This window comes from Cynocephalus volans, chromosome 7, assembly GCF_027409185.1.
Source record: "Cynocephalus volans isolate mCynVol1 chromosome 7, mCynVol1.pri, whole genome shotgun sequence".
Classification (NCBI taxonomy): Eukaryota; Metazoa; Chordata; class Mammalia; order Dermoptera; family Cynocephalidae; genus Cynocephalus; species Cynocephalus volans.
Window position 1 is genome coordinate 154,906,923 of NC_084466.1, and position 13,391 is coordinate 154,920,313.

General features: G+C 42.1%; 1 pseudogene; it reads left to right on the forward strand.

The window, feature by feature from the left end:
• Nucleotides 1-4,246: 4,246 nt before the first annotated feature.
• Nucleotides 4,247-7,387, forward strand: LOC134381816 (large ribosomal subunit protein eL30-like; annotated as a pseudogene).
• The last annotated feature ends 6,004 nt before the right edge of the window (nt 7,388-13,391 follow it).

The following is a 13,391-nucleotide window of genomic DNA, read 5'->3' on the forward strand; positions in this document are numbered from 1 at the left end:
TAACACCATGTAATCATTTTTTGTGGCTCTTTAGCAATCTGTCACTAAACTTCCCCCTTCCCCACCTCTGGTAACCTCAGTTCTGTTCTGATAGCTCTTAAATTATTTTCTCAAACCCAGTTATTTTCTGGAATTCCCTGCCCCGGTGGCACCATTGTCTGTCCAGTTCCACATACCAAAGACATAAGCGTCCTCTTTGTACTGCCCTCTCCTCCGCTCCCCAAATCCAAGCCATCCCCAAATCCTGGCATTTTGTGACTCTCCAACTCTGCTTCCAGCACTAGTTCAAGTCACCACTGTTTCTGCATTGGCAACTGCCTCTGCCCTGCAATGCCCGCATGCACACCACCCTCCACCCAAGCCATTCTGTATCCCATGGTCTCTGTAAAACATGAATCAGACCACATCCACTTCTGAAATCCCTTCCATCACACTGAGCACAAAGACAAGGCCCTTAGCGTGGTATGGGAACTATGTGCAGACTACCCTGGCCCCGCCTTTGTCCTGGATCAGAAAAAGAAGATAGGCAGCTATAAAGGATGATTTGAGACTACTTGAGGAAATTCCCATATGGACTCTTGGATTTTATTGCATCAGTGTTGCATATCTTTCTGTGATAATAGCATTGTGAAATGTAAAAGAATGTCTGTGTTCTTGGAAGAGCAATGATGCAATATTTAGGATGGAAGCATGATGAGAGAGAGAGAGAGAGAGAGAGAGAGAGAGAGAGAGAGAGAGAGAGAGAGAGGAGAAGAAAACAGAAGAAGCCAATGTGCCAAAATGCTAATATAATGAATGCAGGTGTGTATGGTCTCCAGGTGTTCGTTCTTCTTTAGTTTTTAATGTAGGTTTGAAATTTTTCAAAATAAATAGAAAAAAAGTCTGAGTAGCATAACAGCAACGCTGAAAGCTAAAACCAAGAACAAGGGTGTCTTACAGGATACTGAGTAGAAATTATATTCAATCCAGAATTCTACTCCCAGCTATGCTATCTACCAAGATAGTGAGAGTAGAACAAATATATTTTTAACACATGCAAGACCTCAAAATATTTATCTCCTGTGTACTTTTTCTTAGGAAGCTATTGAAAGATGTGCCTAGAAGAACAAAGATGGGATGCAGGAAACAACACGAGAGGGAAGGAAAAGGGGAGCCAGGGAGCACCCGCTCCAGACTGAAACAGGAGGACACTAGGCTTCTGGAAAAAAAAGGAAAAAGAGAACAAAACCAGACAAAATAAAAAAGAACTCCTGTGTCTGATCAAATGGAACCTGCTATTGGTAAACATGTAGCAGAGCTTTAAGGAAAATGTAACGGTGATACATAGAAACCCTGGCACACATAAAACTAATGCCACTGTTAACTCCAGAAAAAAGAAAAAGACACATATTCGAGAAAAGAGACGTGGGTCTGAAACATGTATGGCTCAGCAGTTAACCATATTTGCACAGTTACAATAAAAATAAAACCACTGTTTTTGTGACCAAAGCTAAGTGGGGGTGGGAACGGGGACTGCGTATGTAGAAGGGTACGAAATTGATTACGAGTAAGTCCTCATCTGTCAAATTTACCATGTCTGGAAGTCAAAAGACAATGTAAAAACCACTAAATCAAGAAATAACTGCCGAAAAGAATTAAAAGCAGGGGTTTGAACACATACAAGTATTTGTGTACCCATGTTCACAGAAGCGTTATCCATAATAGCCAAAGGCAGAAAAAACCCAAATGTCCATCAACAGATGGATGAATAAACAAAAAATGGGTTATGTCCACACACGGGAATATCATTCAGCCTTAAAAAGGAATGAAATTCTGACACATGCTACAACTCGGATGAACCTTGAGGACATTAAGTGAATAAGCCAGTCACAAATGGACAAATATTATAGGATTCCCATTATAGGAGATAGCCAGAATAGGCAAATTTATAGAGCCAGGAAGTGGAATAGTGTTGCCAGGGGTTGGGGGAAGAAGGTAACGGGGAATTATTGTTTAACGGGGGACTGAGTTTCTGATTAGGAAGATGAAAAAGTTCTGGAAATGGATAGTGGTGATGATTGTGCAGCATTGTGGATGTGCTAAATGCTACTGAATTGCATGTATAAAAATGGTTAAAGTGGTTTAAAACATAGCTGTACAAGATTAATATTTAAAGTTCAGGTGGTAACTTTCAGGAGAAACAGCCAAGAGGAGCTGTGAGTGCTTGTAGCCAGGAAGTGGTACTGGGGCATGGGAGGGGTGCTGCAGGAGATGCTGCTTTTCATGACAATCCTTTTGGCGCTCTTTTAAAAGTGTAGCATGGTGGGCTGGCTGGTTGGCTCAGCTGGTTAGAGTGTGGCCTTGCAACACCAAGGCCAAGGATTCAAATCCCCAAACCAGCCAGTTGCCAAAATAAATAAATAAAAGTATAGCACTGACATTTAATGCAGTGCTTACTGTGTGCCAGGTATGCTTTAAAGGCATGACATATATGCGCATTTAATCCTCCTGTCAACACTCTCAGGTAGGTGCCTGTAATGATCCCCATTTTGCAGAAAAGGAGACAGAGAGGCATGGAGGAGGTATGGACTCCATCGCAGGCAGACGGCCCCAGAGTTCCAGCTCTGCATCATCCCACTCTGCCATCTCTCATGCACATAAATTATTGGGATAAAGGTAAAAATTTAATTTAAAAAATGTGCTTCAGTGACCATCCTCGTATATACATTTTATGTGCTTGCGTGAGGATATCAGACTCCTAGAAGTGAAATGCTCCGATTTTTTTTAAAGATAAAATATGGCATTCAGTTCACCATGTAGGCATTAAAACTATCAGAGTAACATTGATACTGACATAACACTCATCTTATTATGGAATTGAAGCACAGAAGCAAATGAGTTTTCTTTGTGTTTGTAATTTTTAACAGGTCTTCCAGTTTTTCTAGCCCTTCTAATTTTTCCTCTCACCTCTCCTGTAACAATGATCATCAGAATGGTACCTGTGGAAGAAAACATAAGAAAAATGAGCATTGAAAGGGTAAATCAAGCTTCTTTTAGAAAGAGATGAAAATAATTCTGCAGTTGAGAAAACATGTTGAAACATTACTTTTACAGTGAAAATAGTTGGATCACAATTTTATGTTACATTTCCATTTGAAATGGAGTCGATTTGCACCACCTACTGGAATGTACAGCTCTATATAGTCGGAGGTTTAAAGTGAGGAAACCACTTTGAAGAATTTAGAGTTACATTTCTAGTTATCTTTAAGAGACCAGCTCCTTTGACATGTTGGAAATGACAAACTCTAATTGACTTTGGGGACCATTTTCTAAAACAAACTATCTTTAGAAGCCAAATTTAATCATCTAGCTAAATTAACAAATTGTACAACTGCTTATAAAAATAAAATGATTAAGCCAAATACGTCAACCAAAGAGATAAAAATGTAAATTAGAAGCAAAGCTGAAATCAATACACATTATCAGTTGCTAAATCACTATTAAAAAACGGGATTCAAGCAGACAACTGGAAAATGACAGGAAACACAAGCAAACATGATAATAAACAGAATACAACTCAACATTAATTAAAAAAAGAACTCACCCAATGAAAATTTGATAGTGTTTACATCCAAAGTAATAATCATCGTCATGGCTTAATTACAGCCTGAACATCAATACACAAAGTATTCATGTTTAGGCTCTTCGACATTTTAAAGGAAATACCAACAAAATTTTCATTTTTCATGACAACGTACTCTAAGCAATAGATTTCTGAATATATAGTAGAACATTTATTATTATGTAATTGACAGGGATTCATAAAAAAAATTACATCGACAATGTCACTACTCTAGACGAAATTGCTTTAGAATAGAAGGCTAAATATATTACATTTTAATTTCTTAAAACCTATTATAGCATTTCACTTATTTTATGGGTATTTTGTCTGAAAATTGATTTTATTTTTATATGTCAACTAAATTAGATGTCAACTAAATTAACTGAAGCATAAAATATGCTGGCAAGATATATTTATAAGTACACTTCACAAAATGGGGTGCGAATAACAAGAATCTGATTTAATTTCACAAGCCCTAAAGGATCCCACACAATGGTGACCAGCTCATCCATAATCCTTGTTGTCACAGGTGATCAGTGTATGACAAGCCTGTCTACAGTGACAGATATCAAATGCAAGGTTCCCAAAAGATTTTCCTTTCTCATTTCAGTTCATCGCTCATGTGATTTCATTTTTAAAGTTCGCATGTGTGTTGGAAAGCTGGGATGGTTTAATTTCAGCCAGGTAAGTAGACAGTCTTTCTCCAGGTATCACCTCCATGGCTTCACTCACCAAATCCATGGAGGAGACTCCCACACATTTTGAATCTGTAGCCCCAACCTCTTTTTACAGCTTGACAGGTATGTCCTGCTTACTTACCATCCTCTTAGAGGTCCCAAAGGCGCCTCAAACCCATTTGTCCCAAAGCCAACTCATGACCCACCCATCCCTCAAACTCACCTTCTCAGTGTTCCCGGCTCATCCATCCCATCGGTCCAACCAGGTATCCTTGGTACCTACTTCCCCCTCCCCCCAATCCAATCCATCCCTGAGTCCTGTCCATCTGTTTTCTCAATCTCCCTGGAGCCTGTCTACCTCTCTCCATCTTCTCCACTACCCACAGGTCTAAAGAACGATCATACCTAGCCTGGACCCATTCGATAGCCTGGTCTAGACTCATTTAACCTGGCCAGGTGACCCCCTTCTGAAAGCCTTTCACTGCGGATAAGTGCAAGGTTCTTAGCAAGGCCATGAGGCCTTTCCTTGTCTGGTGCCCACCTGCCTGTCCAGACCCTCTCCCACCTGAGCTCCTGGCCGCCTCTGTCCAGCCTCACCTCCATCCTTCGGTGCCTCACCCTGGCTGTGCACCCTGCTGCTGTCAGAACTTTGCCCGTGTTCTTCTGACTCTCTGAAATTCTCTTCTCTCCCCTTTTTTGCATAGTTCCTTCCTCCCGACTTTCCTGACTGGCTCAATGCATAGATGCAAGTTTACATTTTGGGGGACCCTTCTTTGAAACTTACTGCCTGTTTCCCCTAGACTGTTTTTACCCATCTTTGTGTTCTCAACACCCAGCAGCACGTGACCTGCACATAGGAACTATGGCATGATTCACTCAGGCCAGAGTCAGAGGGGCACCTGCGCTGGGCCCCTTGAGGCCGAAGCTCCACTCTGGCCCTCCTCTGACCACTCACCTGTCCAGGGTGCAGACACAGGCTCACCTGGAGCTCCAGGAGCCTGCCCTAGTGGCTCCAAGCCTGTTTCCAGGGCCTGTCTCCCAGAGGACCTGGTGCACACACCCCTACCCCAGAGTGTGGCCAAAGGGCTGCTGCTAGGAGAGCAGGAGGATAAAACATATTTTATTTGTTTCCAAGGGGAGGCTGTTATGAAGGTGTATTTATCAAGGAACGAGGATGGAAAATATTTTATTCGATAATTAGTTAGCTTAATCTATAAAAACTTCAAATATTTAGACAGCTGCCATGCAGACCTCCACTTGTAATCTTCCCCAGGCCCTACTAATGTCAGCACAGGGTTTGTTTCATGTGTATCCGAGAATGAACTTTATTATCTTTGCTTGATACAGAGACGATCCCGTACCCCTTCTGAAATCTGTGTTTAAAGGAGAACGGACTGTGAAAGTCAACAGAGGCAATAAACACGATTGCCCAAAGTCATTGATAAGCATGCAGATTGCGGGTGGGGATGGGGAGCAGGTACCAACTACTGAAGTCATCCAGTATTGAAAACACGTCCCCAAATCATTATACGACACCAGAATACTAAAAGTTATATTCTTTGGGTAGTGGAACAATGAATTTTCTTGCCTTTTCACATTTTGCTACTGCTTGAGTTTTTTTAAAGAAACGTCTTTACATTCATACTGAAAACCTCATTCTTTTTGAAAAATCAAGTTATTATTCTGTTTCATTCACAAAATGTGATATTTTGCCAAAGCTCTCCGTCTTCGTTGTCCCTCACATGAAAGCAGTGCTAGAATTTTCTGTCCACGTGTCTACTCATTGGCAGAGGGGAAAACTGTATATTTTCAGGAGTCAGTGGAAAAGCACTATGGCTTAACTTAATTTTATGTAGTGGGAGTTATGACCAAGCTTCACCTATAGGTTAAAAAGAAAAAATGTGTTGCCTGGCTAGTGCGCCCAGAGGCCACTGTATCTTAGGAAGTTGCCTGAGTCTTTTAGGGTTTTGTTTTGTTTTTATTACCCCTGCTTCCTAGTTTCCATTAAATCCACATTGATTTACTTCAGTTTCCTAATTGTGGTCTGGAGTTTGCTTATAATAGCCACGCTTCTAGAAATCCGTTTTGTTTAATCATACTTAGAAATAAGCCGTTCTCGCTGCCCGGCCATCTCGGTGGCTGCTCTTGGTTGGGCGCTATTAGGTCGTATGAGAGCCCTTTCGGCCCGCCCCATCCCGGCGCTGGCTACCCTTCTCTTCCGCCTTCTCCTTCCCGCCGGCGCCACAATACCCTCCCGCCGGCGCGAATCCCGCGCCAATCAGCACAGGCTCCCGGCCCCTTAGCAACGCAATCCGTCCAATCCCCGACCGCCCCGTGTCCTCAGCAAACCTATCAGCTCTCTTCTAACCCTATAAAAGCAGATGTGCCCGCTGAATAACAAAACCTTCTCCGGCGAGCTGCCTTGCGTTTGTGTCTCATCCTTTAACTGGTGCTGAATTTTATTCCTTTCAGGGGCCATCCCGCACCTAAGGCAGGGAGATGGTGGCTGCAAAAAAAGACGAAAGAGTGGCGGCTGGAGTCGATCAACTCTAGGCCCCAGCTCGTGATGAAAAGCAGGAAGTACGGCTGGGGTCCAAGCAGACTCTAAAAGATGATCTGACAGGACAAAGTGAAATTGGTGGTCTTCGCCAACAACTGCCCGGCTCTGAGAAAATCTGAAATAGAGCACTATGCCATGTTAGCCAAAACTGCTGCCCATCACTGCAGTGGCAATAATATTGTATTGCACACAGCATGCGAGAAATACTACAGTGTAGACACACTGGCTGTCATCAATCCAGGTGATTCTGAATTAGAAGCATGCTAGAACAAGCTGGTAAAAAGAAAATCATGCAAAATGTTTCTTTAATAAAACTTGCCAGAACTCGTTTAAAAAAAGAAAAAAAGAAAAGAAAAAGAAATAAGAATTGTCCACCCGCCTGTAACCAGGCACGTCGCTGCCACCATGGGGCCCCCAGGGTCCCGAGGCAGGAGCCGGGGAAAGCCAAACTTGCTGCAACCAGGCAAGGAGCACACCAAAAACACCATTTCCACGCGGGTAGCCCACCATATCCCCCACAATTGCCACGGCTGCCGCAAAAGCGGCTAGTTGCTATAGCATTAGTAACAGCCACCAGACACTCCAATGCATCGACACAAGGAGAGTCACCAGCAGAGCCCCCCCAAAAAGAAGAGGATGTCTGTCTCCACAAGCACACTCCAGAGTAATAGAAAAAGCATCTGCTCTACGATAATATTGGGGGACCTGAATACACCTCTCTCAGCACTGAACAGATGATCTAGGCAACAAATCAACAGACAAACAGTTAATCTGTCAGGAGAGAACAAATCCACGGTAATTAGAGGCGGGAGGGGAACAGGGAGAGATTAGATAAGGGGCATAAAGAATAAGTATGATTTGTAACAATGAATATGCTTAAAAAAAAAAAAAAAGAATCATCTCATTATTAGCTAGAAAGAACCCAAGAGTTAATTTGAGATTCTAACTGCCTCCCTCCCCCAGCTCTGGACTCCCACCTGGCTACTGCACCGGGTGCTCCCACCTCCACACTTCAGTGTTTTCCTTCATGTCCACCCTCTGCCCAGCCCTCCAAGTCCCTCTCCAATGCCTCAGGCTCCACAGTCCTTCCTGATCCCAGCCCAGTGTGCACATCACACCTTGGAGCCTCCACACCTGTCCCTTTCCTTTCCCAGGGATCACATCCTGCCTCTCATAACTGAATACTTACTAGTGTCCTTATCCGCTACCCAGAACTAGAACACAGACCCTGGAGGTCAGGAATCACGTCTTACTAATATTTTTAATCCAGAGCTGTGCCTACGACTCAGTATGTAACTGTTGAATTGAGTGAAATGGAATGAATGAATGTCTGGTCGATCCCAACAGCTCTCTCAAAACTGCTTAGGGTTCTCTTGAGAAATATGTCTTTCCCTAGCCAGCCTAGCAGATGGTCTGACTTAAGACGATCAACAGAACAGAAGACATGGTCAGAAAAAATGTAACAGGGAGGATGAAACGAAATATAATTAAAGATGAGCTACTGCTAATAATAATCTGGAGAAGGGAGGAAGGTAAAGTAGATAGTAGACGAAGGTGGAGGAAGGTTTGTTTTATTGTTCTCTCTGCTTAGGTTTGCATTGGAAATTTTTTGTGATGAAAAGATTTGAAGAAGACAAAAAAAGGAAAAGCAAGAGCTGATTTGCAGACTCTGAGGAAGTCCCAGGCAAAGGTGTGAGGGAAGAGGTTTGGGACATGTGTCCCCTCCCCTTGGGTATCAACCCTCCCTGTGGCCGCACTCCTGCACTCCAAGCACCTGACCCCCCTTCATTTATATGGACCCGACACTCAGACCTTTGACCCAAGTAACACCACCCTATGCTCTGCCTCTTGGGTAATGTCCCATGTCCTGGAACATTACCAGATGGGAACGGGAGCCCCTCAGATCCAAGATCTATTTCAACTAATCCAGCTGGAAGACTCGCATGTGTGTGTGATAAGGTACACACTGAGATCTTCTGGAACAGAAAATCCCTTTGATCCTTCTTAAATAAAACCAAGCAGAGCCCCCCACCAAGAAAGAATATGCACAGTCATAGGAGCAATCTTGGTGGAAATTTCTCCATCTGGAAGCCTTCCTGTTGCAGTGGAGGCCAGCACAGACCATCCTCTGCCCAGAACTGTTGCGTTCTAGATGATGCCTCAGAGACTCCTCCCTACAACCGACTCTCCCATGGGTCACTGCCATCAGATAATGAACATTCATTGCAGCCAAGATGCACAAAGCACTGTATTAATTTCATATTCAGGTTTTTCCAAAACAATTTACAATACCCACAATCGATTATGTCCAACCACTTTTATGGATAAACAAACCTGAGACCCTCCAACGGGAGAGCTCAAGTTCCTCTTCCATTGTTCTCGTGCTGTGTGTCTCTTTTCTACCCTCAGGCCACTGGAATTAGTTTTGTAAATATTTGTAATGTAGATGAGGCCAGTGCTATTGCCCAGTGTTGACAGACAAGAGGAAGATTCGAGAGAGAAATGCCACAGCAGCAAATGAATGTAAATGATGCTTTTCCACTTTGTGCTTGTGAAATGCCTTTTGTACCAGAATCTCAAAGCTCTCCAGGAAGCAAGGCTTTGACTGGCACTTTGCTCAGGGTGAACGTGAATGGTCAGAGCTTCCCGAGTCATTCGTGATAGGAAAGAACAGAAGTCCAGACGTTTTGAAAATGCAATTTCTTGCCTTCTGGGTAGTAAACAAAAGTGTGCAGATGGATAATGACATGTGTGCATTCTGGCTCCATTTCCTAGAGAGGAAAATATGTAAATAAATATGTAAAAAATTGTCATATGTGGATAACACCCCGGTTCATCCTGTAGTTACCATCCTGTTCAATGTCCACAAGCGGATTCTATTACAGGGGGCCTGTGACTACATCACACTGAGAAAGTAAAATGTATTTCTTTGACGCCGAGGGGCAAGACAAATGTTATAGAAATGTTTATAAGAAGGTCCAGTCAGTGGCTTCAACGCTTTACGCTCTTGCACTAAGCGATGCTTTCCTTTTGTTTTCTCCATTGGAAGCTCCGTGGAAATGTTTAATAGCTAAATGATTCATTAAGGTCTGCAAAGACCAGGCCCTTAACTAGAAAGGCAGAGGAGACCCACAAGCAGTCTCTGACTGTCAGATTGATTGGAAGTTTCATTTGAGAATTTGTTCCTTTTCACCCTTAGCCAGAAGTGCACCCACAGAATGAATAACTGCTTGGGCTGTAGCCACTGACGTGTCTGAAGAGCATACGTTAGTGACTTTAAAACTGATCCTAGAATTCATTTAGGGTATTATTTAGTTTCCCAGGATAAAACTCACAAAGACTAAGAACTCTTCTGCTGCAAAAGCGATATACCTGGCAGAGAAAGCCTGCCCTTGCGATCGCTTGCATTATATTCTGAAAGTCGATGCTAAGAGCTTGCCAGAGATTTTGAGTTCATCAGGTGTCTAGAAAATAACTCCTTCAAATGTAAGTCAAGGGCCTGCCCGTGGCACACTCGGGAGAGTGCAGCGCTGGCGCTCCCGCCGCAGACTCGGATCCTATATAGGACTGGCCTGTGTGCTCACTGGCTGAGCGCGGTGCGGGCGACACCAAGCCAAGGGTTGCGATCCCCTTACCGGTCACAAAAAGATGGGAAAAAAAATGTAAGTCAAAATGGTTTCCAAACAGTTCCAAATACTCTGCTTAAATGTTATTAATCTACACAACAGCAATTAAATAATTATCAGTTAATAATAAGGCAGCAGATAGTTGTGACCAAGAGTGTCTTGCTACCACACTGGAAAACTGCACATCAAAGTTTGCATTGTCTTGTACTTTAAAATGTTTCTACTCCTGTCAAATTAAAGGGTAAAGCAAAGTATAAATCATTAACTTGCTAATTGTTCTTGCCTTAAAGAGTAGCTAGCACTTGATTTTCGGTACTGCAGTGTGTCTAAAATAGTCTTTCTAAAAGTATTGGTCTATAAGCTTTTTTTTAACCACTCACCATTATTAAAAACATTTCTGAACATGCAACCCCAATATATGTATATTTAGTTATTTATAAGTGATATACTAGCACTAATACATTGACAAAAAACATAAAAGTAAAAAATATTTTAAGTATAAAACAATCTATATTCAAAGCATTTTTATTTACTGACTGCAAACTAATTCTGTTCTATTTTTTGAAAGAGACCAAAGTGGTTGAATAGGCTTCTTTTATTTTTGAGACTCTTAGTTGAAAACTTTGTGATATAACAGTTCGAAGTCCCCTTCCAAGTTAAGTTTATTTTAAGATTTGGTTTTAATGGCTGTTATCACTTAAAATATTTCAAAAGATAAGTAAACCTATTTGGAAGAGTTACATGGTCTCAGGGCTTACCAAATCAAACCCCTTATTTCAATTGTATCTACAAATTATGCAAGGATTTAACTGAAATTTTGCTAGTTAAATTGGCATCTTCTTTGAAGTCCATCAGTCTTTCTTACAAACAAATTAGTGTCAAGGAATGACTCAGAGATAGTTAGTTTTTTGTATTAGTCTGTTTTTGTGTTGCTGTAACAGAATACCTGAGACCGGGTAATTTATAAAGAAAACAAAATTTATTGTTTACAGTTTTGGAGGCTGGGAAGTCCAAAGTCTAAGGAACACATCTGGTGAAGTCCTTGCTGTTGGTGGTGACTGCAGCGACACAGGGTGTTACATGGTGAGAATGGCAGAAGAGAGCTAACCTCCTTGCTTGCTCTCCTTTTAAAGCTATGAGAACCATGCCCATGATTAATCCATTCACTAGGGCATGGTCCTCATAACCTAATCACCTCTTAAAGGCCCCACCTTTCAATGACCGTAATAGGATTTCCTACCCTCTTAACACTGTCGCCGTGGGGATTAAGTTTGTAATATGTTAAACTTTGGGGGACAGAATTCAATTCATAGCGTTCTTTTGTTGCCAAATTCAGGTCCAGCTGCCTGTGCCCTTGAGAAGGAAAGAAAAAAGACTCAGAAGTCAAATGGTTGGTGTTAGAAAAGCAGATGTATTCAGCTGAAGGAGATCGTAGGTGATCCCATCTCAAAGACTTAGATTTAGTGAGGGTTTTTTAAAGGAGGGGTTGAGGGAATGCAACATGGGAGGTGAAAAGCAGGAGAGAAGTGTACGTGAGCTACAAGGGGTCTGTGTCTGTGTTCAAGGTTTCGCCAAGGCCTAGTTAGGCTTCTGTTCTCATCTTCGTTGTTACCTCAGGACCCTGCAAGATTTTGATGTGCTCTGGCGTAGAATCATCTTTTCTGCAGTCTTTTGCTTAGTTTCACTTTGCAGAACTCTGGTTGACTCGGCTGGTGCCCAAGGTCAGCTTCCAGTCATTTGGCCTCAATCACTTCTCAAAACTCTACTAGTCTCAAAGACCAGTTAACTTTGCAAAGTACTGATTAGCTTCTCAGCCTTGTTTTCCTATTTAGCAAGTAAGATAAGAAAGTTGGGGGGGGGGAAGAAGGACTGAAGAGAAAAAAAAACCTGTCCTTTTGAAAATCCCCCACCTCTTGCAGCCTAGGCAGTTTCAGGTTCCAGCACGGCTTCAGTTCTGCTCACTTCAATAGTCTTACATGCAATTTGTCTACTGGTACATGAGGAAGAAAAGTCAATAGACAGTTGTCATAGAACCAAATTAAAAACAGGATGTATAACAGACAGGAGACAGAGAAAAACCTGCTGGCAGCCTGGGAATAATGAATGTTGCGGGCATATTTTAGGGGTAAACAAATCAGTTGGCAGTTGACAAAGAGATCTGTCTGGGCATTCTGAGTAGGCCAACCAGTGGTATCAAGGAAAACAGTTAAGTGTGGACAGACGAAAACCCTGATGGTGTGGCTGAGGAGCATCCGAGGTTTGCTGCTTCTGTATGATCTCTGCTGGTCAGCAGCACCCACCGTACGTAAGCCAGACCCACCTGACTGTCCTCCTTAAAATTCTTCAGTAGATTTAAAACGCAAACTCTCTATTTGGAAGATTTCTAAAAGAGGTTAGGAATTTCAGTTGCTAAGGTAAGTGTACAGATACGAGTTTTTATAAGCAATACACATCAATTTTGGCAACAAAATCACATAAGGTTGGAAAGATTTCCAAACATCTATTTTCAAAAATGCTCGCTCTGTAAGAAAAGATTCTTTCGAAAACCAAATACTTTTTCAGTCATTGTGAAAACATCACGTTTATCTTGAAGAAACAGATTAAGTCTGTTTTTGTGAAACTTTTTCCTGGGTAGCATTCTAATGACAGCTACTTGTCATTACAGAAAAGATGAGAAAATGTGGAACATTCTTTGTAAGAGAAAACGTAGTAACTCAGTTTTGAGCATGACAACTCTTTCAAGTGCTTTGTCACAGATGACCTGTGACCTCTGTGTGGTATATGCTTTTCAAGGTCATTCCTCATCTCATTACAAAATTCTGAAAAGATTCTCCTAAAGCCCATTTCATCACCAAATTTAACATTGTGAATGGCATCTGATAGCCTATCCAAGCCACCATATGCTTGTGGTAGACCGCATACTGGTC